This window comes from Oncorhynchus kisutch, unplaced genomic scaffold (genome assembly GCF_002021735.2).
Source record: "Oncorhynchus kisutch isolate 150728-3 unplaced genomic scaffold, Okis_V2 scaffold1401, whole genome shotgun sequence".
NCBI classification, from domain to species: Eukaryota; Metazoa; Chordata; class Actinopteri; order Salmoniformes; family Salmonidae; genus Oncorhynchus; species Oncorhynchus kisutch.
The window spans coordinates 2,711-27,157 of NW_022263346.1; the positions used below are offsets into that span (position 1 = coordinate 2,711).

The 24,447-nt window shown below is 46.3% G+C and overlaps 1 long non-coding RNA gene across 1 annotated transcript; it reads left to right on the forward strand.

The window, feature by feature from the left end:
- Positions 1 to 661: 661 nt before the first annotated feature.
- Positions 662 to 23,466, forward strand: LOC116366229 (uncharacterized). The gene is made up of 2 exons (XR_004208252.1): positions 662 to 867; positions 23,353 to 23,466. It is a non-coding gene; the product is annotated as an uncharacterized LOC116366229 (long non-coding RNA).
- Positions 23,467 to 24,447: the final 981 nt, after the last annotated feature.

A 24,447-nucleotide genomic window follows, 5' to 3' on the forward strand; every position in this document is an offset into this window, starting at 1 on the left:
TAGTCTAGCGGTTAGAGTGTTGGGCCAGTATCTGAATGGTTGCAAGAACGGATCCCCGAGCTGATAAGGTAAAAATCTGTTGTTCTGAACAAGGCAGTTAACCCACTGTTCCCGGTAGGCCGTCATTGTAAATAAGAATTTGTTCTTAACTGACTTTCCTAAGTTAAATAAATAAACTCTTACACAAAAATAATATTTGTGGGAGACATTTTACGAACTCTTCAATTAAAGGCAACAAAATAAACATTCATATATGTTGTCTTCTGGCTCGTCCTTATCAAAGTTTAGTAGTTCCGTCAACAATATGACGTTCCCTTCTCTTTCCTCGTTGACTTCCGGGTCTGTAACCGATAGTCTACCCCACGGTATAAACCACGGACCCCCTACGGATGGGGAGGGAGTAACAGAGTAACGTGCCCACGGTGCACCTCCTTCAATAGACAATTCTATAAATTATTATTTCACGGGTCAGAGACGGCAGCGCACTATCACACGCCCGCGCACACAGAGCGTTACCAGGGGGTCCTGTCAATCACAGAGCGAACGTGTGTGTGTGTGTGTGTGTGTGGGTACGTGTGACCAACCAGGTGTGTGTGTATTGTTGTGTATTGTTGTGAAATTGTTAGATATTACTTGTTAGATATTAATGCACTGATGGAGCTAGAAACACAAGCATTTCATTACACCGGTAATTACATCTGCTAAACATGTGTACGTGACCAATACATTTGTATTTGTATTTGACAGAACCTGGGTTTAACAAGGGTCTGAACTTGGACCTGTTGTAGACGAAACGCACCCTCTCCAAACCCGTTGGATTAGCGCCATGAGACAGAAAACCCTGAACCACTAACGACCTACATAAAGGTAACTGGTCTTATTAATAGACTAGCTTTAACTGCGCAATTCGACGCTCAAACCCACGTTCTTGCTACTCTGCATTGTTGGGTCATCAGCATCTAGAACAGCTACGACGCTCCGTGATTCTAATCTGGAACTCTCTCGGGACGAACATTCTAACTATAATTAAATTCCGTCATTTGGTGGTTTTTTAAATTTTATTTTTGACGGTGGGTTGAGATCTGGTGACTGAGGTGACCATTGGCGTATGGTTTACATGGTTTTCATCTTCCTCAAAACACCTTTCAGTGACCACGGGTTGTCCTGTACGATGGCATTCAAATCAAATCAAATGTTATTAATCACAACGCTCCGAATACAACAGGTGTTTTACGGTGAAATGCCCGAACCAACAATTCAGTAAAAAAAAATACGAATAAGAAATAAAAGTAACAAGTAATTAAAGAGCAGCAGTGAAATAACAATAGTGAGGCTATATACAGGAGGTACCAGTACAGAGTCAATGTGGAGGCTATATACAGGAGGTACCAGTACAGAGTCAATGTGGAGGCTATATACAGGAGGTACCAGTACAGAGTCAATGTGGAGGCTATATACAGGGGGTACCGGTACAGAGTCAATGTGGAGACTATATACAGGAGGTACCAGTACAGAGTCAATGTGGAGGCTATATACAGGGGGTACCGGTACAGAGTCAATGTGGAGACTATATACAGGGGGTACTGGTACAGAGTCAATGTGGAGGCTATATACAGGGTGTACTGGTACAGAGTCAATGTGGAGGCTATATACAGGGGGTACTGGTACAGAGTCAATGTGGAGGCTATATACAGGGGGTACCGGTACAGAGTCAATGTGGAGGCTATATACAGGGTGTACCGGTACAGAGTCAATGTGGAGGCTATATACAGGGGGGGGGTACCGGTACAGAGTCAATGTGGAGGCTATATACAGGGTGTACTGGTACAGAGTCAATGTGGAGGCTATATACAGGGGGTACTGGTACAGAGTCAATGTGGAGGCTATATACAGGGGGTACCGGTACAGAGTCAATGTGGAGGCTATATACAGGGGGTACCAGTACAGAGTCAATGTGGAGGCTATATACAGGGGGGTACCAGTACAGAGTCAATGTGGAGGCTATATACAGGGGGTACCAGTACAGAGTCAATGTGGAGGCTATATACAGGGGGGTACTGGTACAGAGTCAATGTGGAGGCTTTATACAGGGGGTACCGGTACAGAGTCAATGTGGAGGCTATATACAGGGGGGGTACCGGTACAGAGTCAATGTGGAGGCTATATACAGGGTGTTACTGGTACAGAGTCAATGTGGAGGCTATATACAGGGGGTACTGGTACAGAGTCAATGTGGAGGGCTATATACAGGGGGTACCGGTACAGAGTCAATGTGGAGGCTATATACAGGGGGTACTGGTACAGGAGTCAATGTGGAGGCTATATACAGGGGGTACCGGTACAGAGTCAATGTGGAGGCTATATACAGGGGGTACCAGTACAGAGTCAATGTGGAGGCTATATACAGGGGGTACCAGTACAGAGTCAATGTGGAGGCTATATACAGGGGGTACCAGTACAGAGTCAATGTGGAGGCTATATACAGGGGGTACTGGTACAGAGTCAATGTGGAGGCTTTATACAGGGGGTACTGGTACAGAGTCAATGTGGAGGCTATATACAGGGGGTACTGGTACAGAGTCAATGTGGAGGCTATATACAGGGGGTACCGGTACAGAGTCAATGTGGAGACTATATACAGGGGGTACTGGTACAGAGTCAATGTGGAGGTTATATACAGGGGGGTACCGGTACAGAGTCAATGTGGAGGTTATATACAGGGTGTTACGGTACAGAGTCAATGTGGAGGCTATATACAGGGGGGTACTGGTACAGAGTCAATGTGGAGGCTATATACAGGGGGTACCGGTACAGAGTCAATGTGGAGGTTATATACAGGGGGGGTACCGGTACAGAGTCAATGTGGAGGCTATATACAGGGTGTACTGGTACAGAGTCAATGTGGAGGCTATATACAGGGGGTACTGGTACAGAGTCAATGTGGAGGCTATATACAGGGGGTACCGGTACAGAGTCAATGTGGAGGCTATATACAGGGGGTACCAGTACAGAGTCAATGTGGAGGCTATATACAGGGTGTACCGGTACAGAGTCAATGTGGAGGCTATATACAGGGGGGGTACCGGTACAGAGTCAATGTGGAGGCTATATACAGGGTGTACTGGTACAGAGTCAATGTGGAGGCTATATACAGGGGGTACTGGTACAGAGTCAATGTGGAGGCTATATACAGGGGGTACCGGTACAGAGTCAATGTGGAGGCTATATACAGGGGGTACCAGTACAGAGTCAATGTGGAGGCTATATACAGGGGGTACCAGTACAGAGTCAATGTGGAGGCTATATACAGGGGGTACCAGTACAGAGTCAATGTGGAGGCTATATACAGGGGGTACTGGTACAGAGTCAATGTGGAGGCTTTATACAGGGGGTACCGGTACAGAGTCAATGTGGAGGCTATATACAGGGGGGGTACCGGTACAGAGTCAATGTGGAGGCTATATACAGGGTGTACTGGTACAGAGTCAATGTGGAGGCTATATACAGGGGGTACTGGTACAGAGTCAATGTGGAGGCTATATACAGGGGGTACCGGTACAGAGTCAATGTGGAGGCTATATACAGGGGGTACCAGTACAGAGTCAATGTGGAGGCTATATACAGGGGGTACCAGTACAGAGTCAATGTGGAGGCTATATACAGGGGGTACCAGTACAGAGTCAATGTGGAGGCTATATACAGGGGGTACTGGTACAGAGTCAATGTGGAGGCTTTATACAGGGGGTACTGGTACAGAGTCAATGTGGAGGCTATATACAGGGGGGTACTGGTACAGAGTCAATGTGGAGGCTATATACAGGGGGTACCGGTACAGAGTCAATGTGGAGACTATATACAGGGGTACTGGTACAGAGTCAATGTGGAGGTTATATACAGGGGGGGTACCGGTACAGAGTCAATGTGGAGGTTATATACAGGGTGTTACGGTACAGAGTCAATGTGGAGGCTATATACAGGGGGGTACTGGTACAGAGTCAATGTGGAGGCTATATACAGGGGGGTACCGGTACAGAGTCAATGTGGAGGTTATATACAGGGGGGGTACCGGTACAGAGTCAATGTGGAGGCTATATACAGGGTGTACTGGTACAGAGTCAATGTGGAGGCTATATACAGGGGGTACTGGTACAGAGTCAATGTGGAGGCTATATACAGGGGGTACCGGTACAGAGTCAATGTGGAGGCTATATACAGGGGGTACCAGTACAGAGTCAATGTGGAGGCTATATACAGGGGGTACCAGTACAGAGTCAATGTGGAGGCTATATACAGGGGGTACCAGTACAGAGTCAATGTGGAGGCTATTATACAGGGGGTACTGGTACAGAGTCAATGTGGAGGCTTATCCAGGGGGTAAAGGTTAACCAGAGTCAATTGTGGAGGCTATATACCGGGGGTACTGGTACAGAGTCAATGTGGAGGCTATATACAGGGGGTACCAGTACAGAGTCAATGTGGAGGCTATATACAGGGGGTACTGGTACAGAAGTCAATGTGGAGGCTTTATACAGGGGGTACCGGTAGCAGAGTCAATGTGGAGGCTATATACAGGGGGGGGTACCGGTACACGAGTCAATGTGGAGGCTATATACAGGGTGTACTGGTACAGAGTCAATGTGGAGGCTATATACAGGGGGTACTGGTACAGAGTCAATGTGGAGGCTATATACAGGGGGTACCGGTACAGAGTCATGTGGAGGCTATATACAGGGGGGTACCGTACAGAGTCAATGTGGAGGCTATATACAGGGGGTACCAGTACAGAGTCAATGTGGAGGCTATATACAGGGGGTACCAGTACAGAGTCAATGTGGAGGCTATATACAGGGGGTACCAGTACAGAGTCAATGTGGAGGCTATATACAGGGGGTACCAGTACAGAGTCAATGTGGAGGCTATATACAGGGGGTACTGGTACAGAGTCAATGTGGAGGCTTTATACAGGGGGTACTGGTACAGAGTCAATGTGGAGGCTATATACAGGGGGTACTGGTACAGAGTCAATGTGGAGGCTATATACAGGGGGTACCGGTACAGAGTCAATGTGGAGACTATATACAGGGGGTACTGGTACAGAGTCAATGTGGAGGTTATATACAGGGGGGTACCGGTACAGAGTCAATGTGGAGGTTATATACAGGGTGTTACGGTACAGAGTCAATGTGGAGGCTATATACAGGGGGGGTACTGGTACAGAGTCAATGTGGAGGCTATATACAGGGGGTACCGGTACAGAGTCAATGTGGAGGTTATATACAGGGGGGGTACCGGTACAGAGTCAATGTGGAGGCTATATACAGGGTGTACTGGTACAGAGTCAATGTGGAGGCTATATACAGGGGGTACTGGTACAGAGTCAATGTGGAGGCTATATACAGGGGGTACCGGTACAGAGTCAATGTGGAGGCTATATACAGGGGGTACCAGTACAGAGTCAATGTGGAGGCTATATACAGGGGTACCAGTACAGAGTCAATGTGGAGGCTATATACAGGGGGTACCAGTACAGAGTCAATGTGGAGGCTATATACAGGGGGGTACTGGTACAGAGTCAATGTGGAGGCTTTATACAGGGGGTACTGGTACAGAGTCAATGTGGAGGCTATATACAGGGGGGTACTGGTACAGAGTCAATGTGGAGGCTATATACAGGGGGGTACTGGTACAGAGTCAATGTGGAGGCTATATACAGGGGGGTACCGGTACAGAGTCAATGTGGAGGCTATATACAGGGGGTACCAGTACAGAGTCAATGTGGAGGCTATATACAGGGGGTACCAGTACAGAGTCAATGTGGAGGCTATATACAGGGGGTACCAGTACAGAGTCAATGTGGAGGCTATATACAGGGGGTACTGGTACAGAGTCAATGTGGAGGTTATATACAGGGGGTACTGGTAAAGAGTCAATGTGGAGGCTATATACAGGGGGTACTGGTACAGAGTCAATGTGGAGGCTATATACAGGGGGTACCGGTACAGAGTCAATGTGGAGGCTATATACAGGGTATTACGGTACAGAGTCAATGTGGAGGCTATATACAGGGTATTACGGTACAGAGTCAATGTGGAGGCAGTATACAGGGTGTTACGGTACAGAGTCAATGTGGAGGCTATATACAGGGGGTACCGGTACAGAGTCAATGTGGAGGCTATATACAGGGTGTACCGGTACAGAGTCAATGTGGAGGCTATATACAGGGGGTACTGATACAGAGTCAATGTGGAGGCTATATACAGGGGGTACCGGTACAGAGTCAATGTGGAGGCTATATACAGGGGGTACCAGTACAGAGTCAATGTGGAGGCTATATACAGGGGGTACTGGTACAGAGTCAATGTGGAGGCTATATACAGGGGGTACCGGTACAGAGTCAATGTGGAGGCTATATACAGGGGGTACTGGTACAGAGTCAATGTAGAGGCTATATACAGGGGGGTACCGGTACAGAGTTAATGTGTGGGGGCACCGGTTAGTTGAGGTAATATGTACATGTAGGTAGAGTTATTAAAGTGACTATGCATAGATGACAACGACAGAGAGTAGCAGCTGCATTGAAGAAGGGGGGGGGTTGCAATGCAAATAGTCTGAGTAGCCATTTGATTAGGTGTTCTGGAGTCCTATGTCTTGGGGATAGAAGCTGTTCAGAAGCATTGCCATCCATAGACATAGTAGCCAAAATAATGGCCTGCAACAACAGCACGACCCTAAGAATGAGGAGATGTTAATTGATTCATTAACTCAGGAGCAACCCCTGCTTTCAATATACTTTGTATCCGTCAATTACTCAAGTTACCCTCTCTGTCTATATCCTCTCTGTCGTTACCCTCTCTGTCTATATCCTCTCTGTCTCTACCCTCCCTGTCTCTACCCTCCCTGTCTATACCCTCCCTGTCTCTACCCTCCCTGTCTATACCCTCCCTGTCTATACCCTCCCTGTCTTGACCCTCCCTGTCTATACCCTCCCTGTCTCGACCCTCCCTGTCGTTACCCTCCCTGTCTCTACCCTCCCTGTCGTTACCCTCCCTGTCATTACCCTCCATGTCGTTACCCTCCCTGTCTATACCCTCCCTGTCTCTACCCTCCCCCTCTATACCCTCACTGTCTATACCCTCCCTGTCTATACCCTCCCTGTCTCTACCCTCCCTGTCTATACCCTCCCTGTCTCTACCCTCCCTGTCTCTACCCTCACTGTCTATACCCTCCCTGTCTATACCCTCCCTGTCTATACCCTCCCTGTCTCTACCCTCCCTGTCTATACCCTCCCTGTCTATACCATCTCTGTCTCTACCCTCCCTGTCTCTACCCTCACTGTCTATACCCTCCCTGTCTATACCCTCCCTGTCTATACCCTCCCTGTCTATACCCTCCCTGTCGTTACCCTCCCTGTCTATACCCTCCCTGTCTATACCCTCCCTGTCTATACCCTCCCTGTCTATACCCTCCCTGTCTATACCCTCCCTGTCTATACCCTCCCTGTCTCTACCCTCCCTGTCTATATCCTCTCTGTCGTTACCCTCTCTGTCTATATCCTCTCTGTCTCTACCCTCCCTGTCTCTACCCTCCCTGTCTATACCCTCCCTGTCTCTACCCTCCCTGTCTATACCCTCCCTGTCTATACCCTCCCTGTCTCGACCCTCCCTGTCTATACCCTCCCTGTCTCGACCCTCCCTGTCGTTACCCTCACTGTCTCTACCCTCCCTGTCGTTACCCTCCCTGTCTTTACCCTCCATGTCGTTACCCTCCCTGTCTATACCCTCCCTGTCTCTACCCTCCCCCTCTATACCCTCACTGTCTATACCCTCCCTGTCTATACCCTCCCTGTCTCTACCCTCCCTGTCTATACCCTCCCTGTCTCTACCCTCCCTGTCTCTACCCTCACTGTCTATACCCTCCCTGTCTATACCCTCCCTGTCTATACCCTCCCTGTCGTTACCCTCCCTGTCTATACCCTCCCTGTCTATACCCTCCCTGTCGTTACCCTCCCTGTCTATACCCTTCCTGTCTATACCCTCCCTGTCTATACCCTCCCTGTCTCTACCCTCCCTGTCTATACCCCCCCCCCCCCCCCTCCCTGTCTATACCCTCCCTGTCTATACCCTCCCTGTCGTTACCCTCCCTGTCTATACCCTCCCTGTCTATACCCCCCCTGTCTATACCCTCCCTGTCTATACCCTCCCTGTCGTTACCCTCCCTGTCGTTACCCTCCCTGTCGTTACCCTCCCTGTCTATAACCTCCCTGTCTATAACCTCCCTGTCTATACCCTCACTGTCTATACACTCCGTCTCTACCCTCCCTGTCTATACCCTCCCTGTCTATACCCTCCCTGTCTATACCCTCCCTGTCTATACCCTCCCTGTCGTTACCCTCCCTGTCTATACCCTCCCTGTCTATACCTTCCCTGTCGTTACCCTCCCCTCCCTGTCTCGACCCTCCCTGTCGTTACCCTCCCTGTCTATACCCTCCCTGTCTAAACCCTCCCTGTCTATAACCTCCCTGTCTATACCCTCCCTGTCTATACCCTCCCTGTCTATACCCTCCCTGTCTATACCCTCCCTGTCTATACCCTCCCTGTCATTACCCTCCCTGTCTATACCCTCCCTGTCATTACCCTCCCTTGTCTATACCCTCCCTGTCGTTACCCTCCCTGTCTATACCCTCCCTGTCTCTATCCTCCCTGTCTACACCCTCCCTGTCTATACACTCCCTGTCGTTACCCTCCCTGTCTTTACCCTCCCTGTCTATACCTTCCCTGTCGTTACCCTCCCCTCCCTGTCTCGACCCTCCCTGTCGTTACCCTCCCTGTCTATACCCTCACTGTCTATACCCTCCGTCTCTACCCTCCCTGTCTTTACCCTCCCTGTCTATACCCTCCCTGTCTATACCCTCCCTGTCTATACCCTCCCTGTCTATACCCTCCCTGTCTATACCCTCCCTGTCATTACCCTCCCTGTCTATACCCTCCCTGTCTATACCCTCCCTGTCTATACCCTCCCTGTCTATACCCTCCCTGTCGTTACCCTCCCTGTCGTTACCCTCCCTCTCTATACCCTCCCTGTCTCTACCCTCCCTGTCTATACCCTCCCTGTCGTTACCCTCCCTGTCTATACCCTCCCTGTCTTTACCCTCCCTGTCTATACCCTCCCTGTCTATACCCTCCCTGTCTATACACTCCCTGTCTATACCCTCCCTGTCGTTACCCTCCCTGTCTATACCCTCCCTGTCTATACCCTCCCTGTCTTTACCCTCCCTGTCGTTACCCTCCCCTCCTTGTCTATACCTTCCCTGTCGTTACTCTCCCCTCCCTGTCTATACCTTCCCTGTCGTTACCCTCCCCTCCCTGTCTCGACCCTCCCTGTCGATACCCTCCCTGTCTATACTCTCCCCCTCTATACCCTCCCTGTCTTTACCCTCCCTGTCGTAATTAAAGTGAGAGGAAGTCGTGTAAAGAGACACACACACACACTCAGAGGAAGGCGTACACACAGGCCATCTAGGGAGGTCCGTTTCATTTAGCTCTCTGCAGAGCACCGTGGGGTTCAAAGGTTATTCAGTCACACAAATCCTATTACCTCTCCTTCTGTAGACCGGAGGCCCAGTCCTGAACCCCGACAACCAGATGAAAGCGAGAGAATGTTCTGTCGGTTTCTATACACCCCCCCCCCCCCCCCTTCGCATCCCTCTCTCACGGAAAAAAAATACAACACGTGTTATCGGGCATTACATTATCAATGAATGAAATATATTTGCATTGACGTATAGGGACGGCATCCTTTCACAATACAACATTATCCATCATGATAATCACAACTCTTACAATACATCACCGTAAAGAAACAAGAAGAGGTTGGGGGGGGGGGGTCAAAGTAAATAATCGATTGTTTGGCTAAATCGAAGAACTTAAAATACACGAAATAGACTATATTACGGGCTACTTTCAGTAATACGTAATGGGTTTATAACGGTGTCATGGTTGTGTAATGAATGCAGTGACGCAACGTTGTTGAGACCGGCACAAATGAATAGGCCAGTTAGAAGCGGGAGGCCTATAATAACACATCGTATTACGTGACAGGCCTAACCACGCCTGTTAAGTACAGTTAGTACCTGACGCAACGGAAGACATCACGCCCCTTTACGCGTGGCGTCGTAAATAATGAGCACCATTTTGGAATGTCTATACACGTCATAATAATGATAATGAACAAAAAAAACGGACGTTGTATCAAAATGTCACCTCAGCGGGTTTCCGGTATGGAATTGATGCGCGTGAGGTTCGATCGCCTTGTTCTTCTGTGTTGCTCGAGTTTAACATAAAAACCCACAGTTAAGACAACCCTGCTGGTTTTTATGAATATCCTGAACCAATATTAATTTAGGAGGAAGGGGGGGGGGGGGGTAAACGACGGTTATACCTGGTTTCACTTAAGCTCACTATATGTCTTTAGTGGTATCAATAGAATCTAAGGGGGTTTCTGTAAAGTTGGAATAGGTAGGCCTAGTTTTGAGTAAAAAAAAAAATGCTGTTATTTATTTAGATAATCAACCTTCGTTAGAACCCAGAGAATATATATATTGATAACTATTACTAATATAACTCATCGATAACTATTGCTAATTGTTGGCGCTGTTTCCACCCCCCCCCCCCCCCCCAAAAAAAAAGAAATAGATTGCAACGGAAAAAAACACCTCAGACCACAAGAGAAGTAGGAACTTCGATCAGTTGTTGCAGATGTGTGTTTTTTGTTACAAGCATGCAAATTCCAGAATTTAAAATAGACTATTTTAAATGTGACAAAAAGAGCAACCCGGAAGGCAAGACAACAACACGTGCATCATTTTTGGGGGGGTTTGGCCAGTATAAATATGTCTACACTACAGGCTATGTTATAACATGCAATGGCGACACTATCAGACATTTTCACATTTTTCCCAAACATACTTAAATATATATATGATGCATAGATTAGATTAGCCGATATATATATATATATTAAGTAACGAATCGAAAATGAACTGATGTCTGTCATCGCTAATATGTATTCCCTCTGAAACAACACAATAGGATATATACACATTTAACTGGGGGGCCTTTTGTTTTAATTTTTAAACGTGTCAAACTTGTATATCCTATTTTTTTTAGGATATATTTCGACATAATTTGAAGCAAAAAAAGAATAAAGTATAATTAGGAAGAACTATTTGTAGCCTACATTCAAATGAATGATATGAAAAAGCCGAACCCGTGTCAGGGACCATGGTAATGTGTGAACACATTAAACACGGTAAGCCTTTCAGTAGATCACGCTCTGATTTAGGACGTAAATATTACAGTCGACAAAACAACAAGAGACTCAATATATCCCATGACACCAGTGAGGCGACATGGTTAAAGAGTATGTATGTGTGTGTGTGTGTGTGTGTGGCTTGCAGAGGCCCTTTCTCCACTGTTGCGTGCGTTTGTGTGTGAAGACCTTCACCCAATGAGCCTCTGTCCTCCTCGACAGACTGCTGTGGTTGATCCTGTATTGTGTACAGTGCATTGACACCATACACGTGGGTAATACTGATATAATCCACCCCCCCCCCCCCCCCGCTCTCAATGTGCGCTCATGCCCCCCCCCCCCTCCCTATAAAATGGAAAAATACATACGAACAGATGCATAGATTAGATTAGCCAAGTTTTAGATTAGCCGAACTAGATTAGCCACTTGTTCAGAATCCCAAAATCATGTTTAACATCTGCCAAGTCATCCTAGCAGCACACCTGTCGCAGGTCTGTCTTCTGTACGCTATAGAGTCACGCGTAAAAGACACCTACTATACACGTCATAAAATAAACAAACACACACGAATCGACGTCATAAAACAACGACTTTTATCATCTGCATAAAACACAAGTCTGAACGTTACACAACGGCCTTAAAGCAAGGCGGAATATATACCGGATGCATAAATTACTGAATTCAAGAACAGCCCCCAATGCAAACTATTAAGTAGCCTACACTGACAATACGGACTGTATCTAGAGTCTGGCTGGTTGAACGTCTCTTGGAGAATCCCTGCCTGCTATCCAAAAACATGTGCTATACGCGCCACTTAAAATATATAGGCCCCTTAACTAAAAAAAAGTTCAAACGGAAATCGAGTTAAATTACTTTCAGAAAAAGTTATAGATTGAACGTCAAAACTCACCCTGTTGGAAACTTCACATTAGAGAAAACTGAGGCCAAAGCTAAAACGCATTCCTGTTTGATAATGATAATATCGTTGTGTGGTAATACTTCATCATCCGTAAGGAAGCGTCAGGTCTATGAGAGTTAGCATAGAGAGAAGCAGCCAGCGGCCCTTACCTACCTGCTCTTCCCGGCTTCAACACATGACCCTCGGCCTCTACTTCCATTCTGCTCCCGTTGGGCTTGGAGCTGGGCGGGGGAAGCGATGGATGTGTGGGGGGTGATGGGGGGTGTTGGGTGGGGGGGGGGGGAGAAAGAACAAAAAACTTTTCTCTAACGCTTCCCCTCTTCCTCCTCTCTCCCTCCTCACACACTTTTTTTTCCCCTTTCTCTCTTTTCTCTCTCTCGCAACAGTACTTTTTGGTGAGTTGTATAAAGGGGTGAAATAATTCGACCCTTCCGCTCCCTATTGCGACACTGCACAGGGCGCAGTGATCTGAGACTAAACACTTTAGGTGGAAAGGCCTTGGAGGGGAGCGTGAAATGATCACACCGAGAGGGAGTCAAAAGAGCCGCGCTCTCAATGTGCGCTCATGTCCCCCCCCTCCCCCCCTCTCTCTCTCTTTCACTCTCTCTCTCTTTCCTACACACGCACGAACGCACAACGAGACACACAATGGTATCAATATACACACACACACACACTGGCACGTCACACGCACACACGTGCACCTGCAAGGCTGTGTTCCCCGCGCGCTTGCGCATCTGTCACGGAGTTCCACTTTACCAAACTACCCCCCCCCCCCCCATCTCTCTCTCTCTCTCTCTCTCACCAGCTTTCCCCATGATACTCTCTCTATCCAACGGCCAACGAACATGACGTTAAACACGACTCGTCGTTGAGTCGACTGCTTGTAGTAATGGCACAGACGAATGAATGACGGCAACAACTGTCTGTCATCCGGATCCTGCGCTCTTAGGAAAAAAAAGAACCGATCAGCGGCGCTGATCCTAGATCGGTACCTATAGGGGGGGAAACTTCTAGCTCTTCTCAGCGTCATCACCCACCTGTTGTTGTTAAAGCACGACAACTTTTGAGCCTCGATCCCCTTTGAGACTGTCGCCTAGTGGTTTATAACTACCGCTGACTACCTCTGACTACGTTATAGTGTTCTGATCTACAGGCACCGTGTGTGTGTGTGTGTGTGTGTGTGTGTGTGTGTGTGTGTGTGTGTGTGTGTGTGTGTGTGTGTGTGTGTGTGTGTGTGTGTGTGTGTGTGTGTGTGTGTGTGTGTGTGTGTGTGTGTGTGTGTGTGTGTGTGTTTATTAGGTGTATAGACTGTACCCTGTGTTAACGTGCTGGTTAGTTTGACTTTGAACTGAAGCCCGGTCCATGTCAGGAGAGGAAGAACTCAACGTATTATTAGGTATGTAAATCAACCATGACTTGGCCTTAGAGCAGCAACGAGAGAGTAGGGGGGTTTCTCTGTCTCTCTCTCTCTGTCTTTCTCTCTTTCTCTCTGTCTCTCCCTCTCTGTCTGTCTCTCTCTCTCTGTCTCTTTCTCTCTTTCTCTCTCTGTCTCTCTCTCATTCTCTCTCTCTCTCTCTCTCTCTCTCTCTCTCTCTCTCTCTCTCTCTCTCTGTCTCTCTCTCTCTCTCTCTCTGTCTCTCTCTCTCTCTCTGGAAAACATCATCAGAGCGCTGGTCGGTTGGTAGTTCGGGTCCCAGGGTTCACGAGCGACACAGAGACAATTGAGTGCAGAACAAAGCGTTGAGACAGCGACCAAATTTTACTCGCCTTGTCTCGCTCTGCTCCCCCTCCGCGACCCTGACCCTTCTGCCTCCCGCGACAACGGGGCGGGCAAAACAAAACAACACATAAATAGCGACGTTTTGTCTTTTTCTATTTATTTGTATTCATAGTGACGTTTAAGAAGCCATTCACCGGAGCGTAATACGAAAGAAAAGATATTGACTTGATGTCATTGTGACGTCGTTTCCTTGTCGTAAATACCATTGTAAAAAAAAAAAAAAAACACCTTGTAAAATATCGTTTTTTTGTTGTTGTTCTTGTTTCAATATAAATTATTCATTCAATCAATAATTGTAAATCATTTAAATCAAAATGAGTAATATTGTGACTGAGATGTGTGCATCGTGTTATACCAGACAGTTAAAACCTCTCTAAGGTTGTTTAAACACCTTGCATGGATATTTTATAAAATACATAAAGAAGCATTTAAACACAATATTCAATTCACTCTTACACAATATGCCCATAAACTCAGAATCCTCCATTGGTGTCTTTGGCTCTGAAGTGACCTCTATTGGAGTTGTCTCCCTGAACAGAACAACATTTAAAACAACCGTTATTCGGCCTACAAAAACAGACAGGAGTTTGTGAAGTGCAAACCAACCGTCCGTTTCTTTCTCCGTCTAGTTTAAGAGAGGAAGATCATTTACGTTTATGATTTTATAGCGATGTCATTTCTACTTCTCGACATAACAAAGCGCATGTTTATTTTATTTATTCATTTTACCTTTATTTAACTAGGCAAGTCAGTTAAAGAACAAATTCTTATTTTCAATGGCGGCCTAGGAACAGTGGGGTTAACTGTCGTAGGATATAGCAGAAAGGACTAAAAAGGGGGGGGGGGACATATAAAATATCTTCGATTAAAATAATACACGCCCTAAAAACCCAATGCGTCAAAGTTGGAAAATATACGGAGTATATTATTTTGTGAGAAAGAAAATATTTGATGATAAAAGTCGGGTCTTAACAGCCTTAATAAAACGGTTTTTACAGCGTTTGAATATTTTCTCTCTCTGCAGGCCACACATATTAGTCAATTCTTATAGGCCTTTATCCGAAAAACATACCAGGGATTTATTTTCAAACCATGAAAACATATAAGTGGTAATGTGTTAATAACTATTATTATTACCTATTCATTATTATTAATTATGACTATTATTATAGGGGTATATTTCGTTTTTGTTGCAATGATTTCGGATAAAGAAACATGAAACAATTTCCTCTATAGTAAATAAATATATAATACACATATCGTTTCTTTTTTAAATCAAACGCTACAACGAGACAATAACTGAGTTTGCATCCAATTTTTTTATCATGTTCCTTCTGGGAGAAAGATCCTAAAATAAAATACTATTGGTGAGAGTAATACCAATAACTGATCTGAATTTATAACATATTTTAACGTCATATAATCATCGTCCCGATACATTCACGTTTTTCTTGATCGATCAAATCAAATTGTATTTATGACGTGCGCCGAATACGATATCCCACCAACAGGACCTTACAGTGAAATGCGTCCTTTACAAGTCCTTAAACCAACAATGCGGTTTTAAGAAAAATACCTAAAGAAATAAATACAAGTAATAAATAATTAAAGTGCAGCATTAAAATAACAATAGTGAGGTTTATGTAAAGGGGGGTGCTGGATATCCACTGCACATTTGCTGTCGCAGTGTAATTTAGGCCTATTTTGGATCCAAAACAGTCGCCTACAGTAGCTATATCACATAAAGATAAAACCCCTTTGTTAATGTATTTAATGTAGGCCTGCATATCATTCTACTTCATTAATGTAGGCCTGCATATCATTCTACTTCATTAATGTATTTAATGTAGGCCTGCATATCATTCTACTTCATTAATGTATTTAATGTAGGCCCTGCATATCATTCTACTTCATTAATGTATTTAATGTAGGCCCTGCATATCATTCTACTTCATTAATGTAGGCCTGCATATCATTCTACTTCATTCATGTATTTAATGTAGGCCTGCATATCATTCTACTTCATTAATGTATTTAATGTAGGCCCTGCATATCATTCTACTTCATTAATGTAGGCCTGCATATCATACTACTTCATTCATGTATTTAATGTAGGCCTGCATAACATTCTACTTCATTAGGAACCACCTTTAGCCAGTAAATTCGCATTAGGTTGGGTGATATTAATTATTATTATTATTATTATTATTATTATTGTTTGTTGGTTTTCCTTTTATTTATCTGGTTAATGAATGTGATTAGAGCGAGGCGGGGGGTTGGGGTGCAAAGGGATATTGTTTCTGTGACCCCCCCCCCCCCCCCCCCCCCCCGGTCTGACCGAGCGGAACCGGAAAGAATCGCATTAAGAGCGCGAGACAGAAGAACTAAAGGAACAATTAGAAGAGAAACGTAAACAAAATGCATACTTTGTTTTGTTTGTGGGTCTTTCGTCTCTGCGGCTTTCATCCAGCCGCCGGTCCTCAATATAAAGCGTCACCGAGGTTTCAAAGGGGAAGTCTACACATGTTTTCGGTCCCTACATTAACTTGCTAATGCAGCGCAATCATATCCTCAAACTGAGACAAGCCGAGCGGCAATGTACTCAATGCATTTGTTGTGGTCGACAAAAACATCACTTACACACTATAAACATATCGACTAATATTAATATATATATATTATATAACATATAGGGTAATACTGTCTGAACCGTCTTTTTTGTCGGGATGTGAGGCCCAAATTGGAAGCCATTGTAATTTACAGAAGATGAAACACTATCTCTCTCTCTCACACACACACACACACACACACACATATACAGGCGCCTTCAGAGAGGATTCATAACCCTCGATTTATTCCACATTTCGTTGTGTTACGACCTGAATTCAAAATTATATTGACTTTAAAAAATAAAAAAAAGTATATATTTTTTACATCTACACACAATACCCCAATAATCACATCACAATACCCCAATAATGACATCACAATACCCCCCCATAATGACATCACAATACCCCCCCATAATGACATCACAATACCCCCCCATAATGACAAATGTATTGAAAATGAAATACAGAAGATATCGTATTTACAGCTGTTATTCACAGCCCCCGAGTCAATATGTTGTAGAAGCATCTTTGGCAGCGATTACAGCTGTTATTCACAGCCCCCGAGTCAATATGTTGTAGAAGCTCCTTTGGCAGCGATTACAGCTGTTATTTACAGCCCCCGAGTCAATATGTTGTAGAAGCACCTTTGGCAGCGATTACAGCTGTTATTTACAGCCCCCGAGTCAATATGTTGTAGAAGCACCTTTGGCAGCGATTACAGCTGTTATTTACAGCCCCCGAGTCAATATGTTGTAGAAGCACCTTTGGCAGCGATTACAGCTGTTATTCACAGCCCCCGAGTCAATATGTTGTAGAAGCACCTTTGGCAGCGATTACAGCTGTTATTCACAGCCCCCGAGTCAATATGTTGTAGAAGCACCTTTGGCAGCGATTACAGCTGTTATTCACAGCCCCCGAGTCAATATGTTGTAGAAGCACCTTTGGCAGCGATTACAGCTGTTATTCACAGCCCCCGAGTCAATATGTTGTAGAAGCACCTTTGGCAGCGATTACAGCTGTTATTCACAGCCCCCGAGTCAATATGTTGTAGAAGCACCTTTGGCAGCGATTACAGCTGTTATTCACAGCCCCCGAGTCAATATGTTGTAGAAGCACCTTTGGCAGCGATTACATCTGTTATTCACAGCCCCCGAGTCAATATGTTGTAGAAGCACCTTTGGCAGCGATTACAACTGTTATTCACAGCCCCCGAGTCAATATGTTGTAGAAGCACCTTTGGCAGCGATTACAGCTGTTATTCACAGCCCCCGAGTCAATATGTTGTAGAAGCACCTTTGGCAGCGATTACAGCTGTTATTCACAGCCCCCGAGTCAATATGTTGTAGAAGCACCTTTGGCAGCGATTACAGCTGTTATTCACAGCCCCCGAGTCAATATGTTGTAGAAGCACCTTTGGCAGCGATTACAGCTGTTATTCACAGCCCCCGAGTCAATATGTTGTAGAAGCACCTTTGGCAGCGATTACAGCTGTTATTTACAGCCCCCGAGTCAATATGTTGTAGAAGCACCTTTGGCAGCGATTACAGCTGTTATTCACAGCCCCCGAGTCAATATGTTGTAGAAGCACCTTTGGCAGCGATTACAGCTGTTATTTACAGCCCCCGAGTCAATATGTTGTAGAAGCACCTTTGGCAGCGATTACAGCTGTTATTTACAGCCCCCGAGTCAATATGTTGTAGAAGCACCTTTGGCAGCGATTACAGCTGTTATTCACAGCCCCCGAGTCAATATGTTGTAGAAGCACCTTTGGCAGCGATTACATCTGTTATTCACAGCCCCCGAGTCAATATGTTGTAGAAGCACCTTTGGCAGCGATTACATCTGTTATTCACAGCCCCCGAGTCAATATGTTGTAGAAGCACCTTTGGCAGCGATTACAGCTGTTATTTACAGCCCCCGAGTCAATATGTTGTAGAAGCACCTTTGGCAGCGATTACAGCTGTTATTCACAGCCCCCGAGTCAATATGTTGTAGAAGCACCTTTGGCAGCGATTACAGCTGTTATTTACAGCCCCCGAGTCAATATGTTGTAGAAGCACCTTTGGCAGCGATTACAGCTGTTATTTACAGCCCCCGAGTCAATATGTTGTAGAAGCACCTTTGGCAGCGATTACAGCTGTTGAGTCTTTCTGGATAAATATCTAAGAGCTTTGCAAGCGTGGATTATTCTTATTAAAATTCTTCAAGCTCTGTCAAGTTTGTTGTTGATCATCGCTAGACAGCCGTTTCCAAGTCTTGCCATAGATTTTCAAGCCCGATTTAAGTAAAAACTGTAACTAGGCAACTCAAGAACATTCCATGTCTTCTTGGTTAGCAACTCCAGTGTAGATTTGACCTTGTTTTTGAGGTAACTGTCCTGCTGAAAGGTGAATTCCTCTCTCAGTGTCTGATGAAAAAAGCAGACTGAACCAGGTTTTCCTCTAGGATTTTGCCTGTTCTTAGCTCTGTTCTGTTTATTTTCATCCTGAAAAACTCGCAAGTATTTGCTGATGACAAGCATACCCATACCATGAAGCAGCCACCACCATGCTGGAAAATAAGGAGGCAGTTACACAGTGATGTGTTGTCCCCCAGTAGACCAGCCTATATCTCCCAGTAGACCAGCCTATATCCCCCAGTAGACCAGCCCATATCCCCCTGTAGACCAGCCTATATCCCCCGGTAGACCAGCCTATATCCCCCAGTAGACCAGCCTATATCCCCCAGTAGACCAGCCCAACAGGGGTCTATCTCAGCCACAGCTCCACAGTCGGCTAGCACAGGAAGTCCCCCAGTAGACCAGCCTATATCCCCCAGTAGACCAGCCTATATCCCCCAGTAGACCAGCCTATATCCCCCAGTAGACCAGCCCAACAGGGGTCTATCTCAGCCACAGCTCCACAGTCGGCTAGCACAGGAAGTCCCCCAGTAGACCAGCCTATATTCCCCAGTAGACCAGCCCAACAGGGGTCTATCTCAGCCACAGCTCCACAGTTGGCTAGCACAGGAAGTCCCCCAGTAGACCAGCCTATATCCCCCAGTAGACCAGCCTATATCCCCCAGTAGACCAGCCTATATCCCCCAGTAGACCAGCCCAACAGGGGTCTATCTCAGCCACAGCTCCACAGTCGGCTAGCACAGGAAGTCCCCCAGTAGACCAGCCTATATCCCCCAGTAGACCAGCCCAACAGGGGTCTATCTCAGCCACAGCTCCACAGTCGGCTAGCACAGGAAGTCCCCCAGTAGACCAGCCTATATCCCCCAGTAGACCAGCCTATATCCCCCAGTAGACCAGCCTATATCCCCCAGTAGACCAGCCCAACAGGGGTCTATCTCAGCCACAGCTCCACAGTCGGCTAGCACAGGAAGTCTGGCCACTAGATTGAAAAGTGAGGAACGTTATTTATCCATGACACGTTTTGTGACACCACTCCGCACCGGGTCTATTTGTATGTAAAGGTAAACATCTTGCCGTGACCATTCGACAAGAGAGGACAAGGGTCTCCCGTGACTGGCTTTATACTCATGAGACACACACACAGAGACACACACACACTCCTGTCAATGTGGTTTTACTCACAGGAGACTAGAAGTGTTGTGCAGGCATTGTGTGTGTGCGTGTGTGTGTGTGTGTGTGTGTGTGTGTGTGTGTGTGTGTGTGTGTGTGTGTGTGTGTGTGTGTGTGTGTGTGACGGACGAGCGGGCAAAGATCGCACAATACACAGACAACAAAGAATGGTCCTCAGTCTGGAGACCAAATAATGGTCCTCAGTCTGGAGACCAAAGAATGGTCCTCAGTCTGGAGACCAAAGAATGGTCCTCAGTCTAGAGACCATAGAATGGTCCTCAGTCTAGAGACCAAAGAATGGTCATCAGTCTAGAGACCAAAGAATGGTCCTCAGTCTAGAGACCAAAGAATAGTCCTCAGTCTAGAGACCAAAGAATGGTCCTCAGTCTAGAGACCAAAGAATGGTCCTCAGTCTAGAGACCAAAGAATGGTCCTCAGTCTAGAGACCAAAGAATGGTCCTCAGTCTAGAGACCAAAGAATGGTCCTCAGTCTAGAGACCAAAGAATGGTCCTCAGTCTAGAGACCAAAGAATGGTCCTCAGTCTAGAGACCAAAGAATGGTCCTCAGTCTAGAGACCAAGAATGGTCCTCAGTCTAGAGACCAAAGAATGGTCCTCAGTCTAGAGACCAAAGAATGGTCCTCAGTCTAGAGACCAAAGAATGGTCCTCAGTCTAGAGACCAAAGAATGGTCCTCAGTCTAGAGACCAAAGAATGGTCCTCAGTCTAGAGACCAAAGAATGGTCCTCAGTCTAGAGACCAAAGAATGGTCCTCAGTCTAGAGACCAAAGAATGGTCCTCAGTCTAGAGACCAAAGAATGGTCCTCAGTCTAGGACCAAGATGTCCTCAGTCTAGGACCAAAGAATGGTCCTCAGTCTAGAGACCAAAGAATGGTCCTCAGTCTAGAGACCAAAGAATGGTCCTCAGTCTAGAGACCAAAGAATGGTCCTCAGTGTAGAGACTAAAGAATAGTCCTCAGTCTAGAGACTATAGAATGGCCCTCAGTCTAGAGACCAAAGCATGGCCCTCAGTCTAGAGACCAAAGCATTGTCCTCAGTCTAAAGGCCTCAGTCCTTAGTCTAGAGACCATTGAATGGTCCTCAGTCTAGAGACCAAAGAATTGTTCTCAGTCTAGAGACCAAAGAATGGTCCTCAGTCTAGAGACCTCAGTCCTCAGTCTAGAGATAATAGAATGGTCCTCAGTCTAGAGACCAAAGAATGATCCTCAGTCCACAGCCCAAAGAATGGTCCTCAGTCTAGAGACCAAAGAATGGTCCTCAGTCTAGAGACCATAGAATAGTCCTCAGTCTAGAGACCAAAGAATGGTCCTCAGTCTAGAGACCAAAGAATGGTCCTCAGTCTAGAGACCTCCGTCCACAGTCTAGAGACCAAAGAATGGTCCTCAGTCTAGAGATCAAAGAATGATCCTCAGTCTAGAGACCATGGAATGGTCCTCAGTCTAGAGACCAAAGAATGGCCCTCAGTCTAGAGACCAAATAATGGTCCTCAGTCTAGAGACCAAAGAATGATCCTCAGTCTAGAGACCAAAGAATGGTCCTCAGTCTAGAGACCAAAGAATGGTCCTCAGTCTAGAGACCAAAGAATGGTCCTCAGTCTAGAGACCAAAGAATGGTCCTCAGTCTAGAGACCATTGAATGGTCCTCAGTCTAGAGACCAAAGAATGGTCCTCAGTCTAGAGACCAAAGAATGGTCCTCAGTCTAGAGACCAAAGAATGGTCCTCAGTCTAGAGACCATTGAATGGTCCTCAGTCTAGAGACCAAAGAATGGTCCTCAGTCTAGAGACTATAGAATGGCCCTCAGTCTAGAGACCAAAGCATGGTCCTCAGTCTAGAGACCTCAGTCCTCAGTCTAGAGACCATTGAATGGTCCTCAGTCTAGAGACCAAAGAATGGTCCTCAGTCTAGAGACCAAAGAATGGTCCTCAGTCTAGAGACCAAAGAATGGTCCTCAGTCCACAGCCCAAAGAATGGTCCTCAGTCTAGAGACCATAGAATAGTCCTCAGTCTAGAGACCAAAGAATGGTCCTCAGTCTAGAGACCAAAGAATGGTCCTCAGTCTAGAGACCTCCGTCCACAGTCTAGAGACCAAAGAATGGTCCTCAGTCTAGAGACCAAAGAATGATCCTCAGTCTAGAGACCATGGAATGGTCCTCAGTCTAGAGACCAAAGAATGGCCCTCAGTCTAGAGACCAAAGAATGGCCCTCAGTCTAGAGACCAAAGAATGGTCCTCAGTCTAGAGACCAAAGAATGATCCTCAGTCTAGAGACCAAAGAATGGTCCTCAGTCTAGAGACCAAAGAATGGTCCTCAGTCTGGAGACCAAAGAATGGCCCTCAGTCTAGAGACCAAAGAATGGTCCTCAGTCTAGAGACCAAAGAATGGTCCTCAGTCTAGAGACCAAAGAATGGTCCTCAGTCTAGAGACCAAAGAATGGTCCTCAGTCTAGATACCAAAGAATGTCCTCAGTCTAGAGACCAAAGAATGGTCCTCAGTCTAGAGACCAAAGAATGGTCCTCAGTCTAGAGACCAAAGAATGTCATCAGTCTAGAGACCAAAGAATGGTCCTCAGTCTAGAGACCAAAGAATGGTCCTCAGTCTAGAGACCAAAGAATGGTCCTCAGTGTAGAGACTAAAGAATAGTCCTCAGTCTAGAGACTATAGAATGGCCCTCAGTCTAGAGACCAAAGCATGGTCCTCAGTCTAGAGACCTCAGTCCTCAGTCTAGAGACCATTGAATGGTCCTCAGTCTAGAGACCAAAGAATGGTCCTCAGTCTAGAGACCAAAGAATGGTCGTCAGTCTAGAGACCAAAGAATGGTCGTCAGTCTAGAGACCAAAGAATGGTCCTCAGTCTAGAGACCAAAGAATGGTCCTCAGTCCACAGCCCAAAGAATGGCCCTCAGTCTAGAGACCAAAGAATGGTCCTCAGTCCACAGCCCAAAGATGAGTCCATCTAAATTCTAATTATTGTTTGCTATCTTTTAAATTCTGTCCCACCTGACTTCACACACCTTTTAGGATGGTTTAGACTTCAGATTAGTATTTTTTTCGACACAAATGACAACAATCATGGGTCAAATACTGCCCATATCAGAATAGCTTCTCCTGAAAATCCTTCTTTGTTTTTCTCCCCCCCTCTCCCAGGAATAGACAAGAGTCCTTCAAAAGTGCATGGACCACAGAACAACGCCAAAAAAACAACAACACAACAGTACCCAGACACACTAAGCACCAATAAATGAGGACAATGATATGCTTCTTCTGGCTCCTTCTCTGTCTCCAATAAGAATCCTTGTCAGGCAGAACCGACACTTTGGAATGTCTGATTGGAAATAACGGAAGACCACACACACACACACAAAGAAGAAAAATGCTCGGGACGCTATTCCATCTTTACCAGGCCACTGGTTTGAATTGGCGCATATCTACCGACGTTCAGCGCGTCTTTCACATCGAGGCATCTCCACCTAGAAACTATAGCGGGTAAATAAAGCTCAATAGACGGGACAGAAATCAGACAGCCGCATCGCAATTTACCTGGAGCAGGGAGGCATTCTGACCTGCATCTCATAGAGAGACAGAGAGAGAGGGGGACAGAGACGGGGAGAGACAGAGAGAGGGGGAGAGAGACAGAGAGAGAGAGAGACAGAGAGAGGGGGAGAGAGACAGAGAGAGAGACAGAGAGAGAGAGAGACAGAGAGGGGGAGAGAGAGAGACAGAGAGAGACAGAGACGGAGGGGGAGAGACAGAGAGAGAGAGACAGAGAGAGAGAGAGACGGAGAGACAGAGAGAGAGGGGAGAGAGAGACAGAGAGAGACAGAGAGAATGAGAGAGGGGGGAGAGAGAGATACAGTGACAGAGAGAGAGAGAGAGAGAGAAAGAGACAGGGAGAGACAGGGAGAGAGAGAGAGACAGAGAGAGACAGAGATGGAGGGGGAGAGACAGAGAGAGAGACGGAGGGGGAGAGAGAGACAGACAGAGAGAGACAGAGAGAGAGAGACAGAGAGAGAGAGACAGAGAGAGAGAGAGAGAAAGAGAGAGAGAGACAGAGAGAGAGAGAGAGAGACAGAGAGAGAGAGAGAGAGACATAGAGAGAGAGAGAGAGAGACAGAGAGAGAGAGAGAGAGACAGAGAGAGAGAAAGGGGGAGGGAGAGTCCCGTCCCCCTCGGTATGCTCACCAAAGCAAAACTAGTGCGGGGTGGATGGGATGTGAGGGGGGTTTCGGATGGGGACGGGGA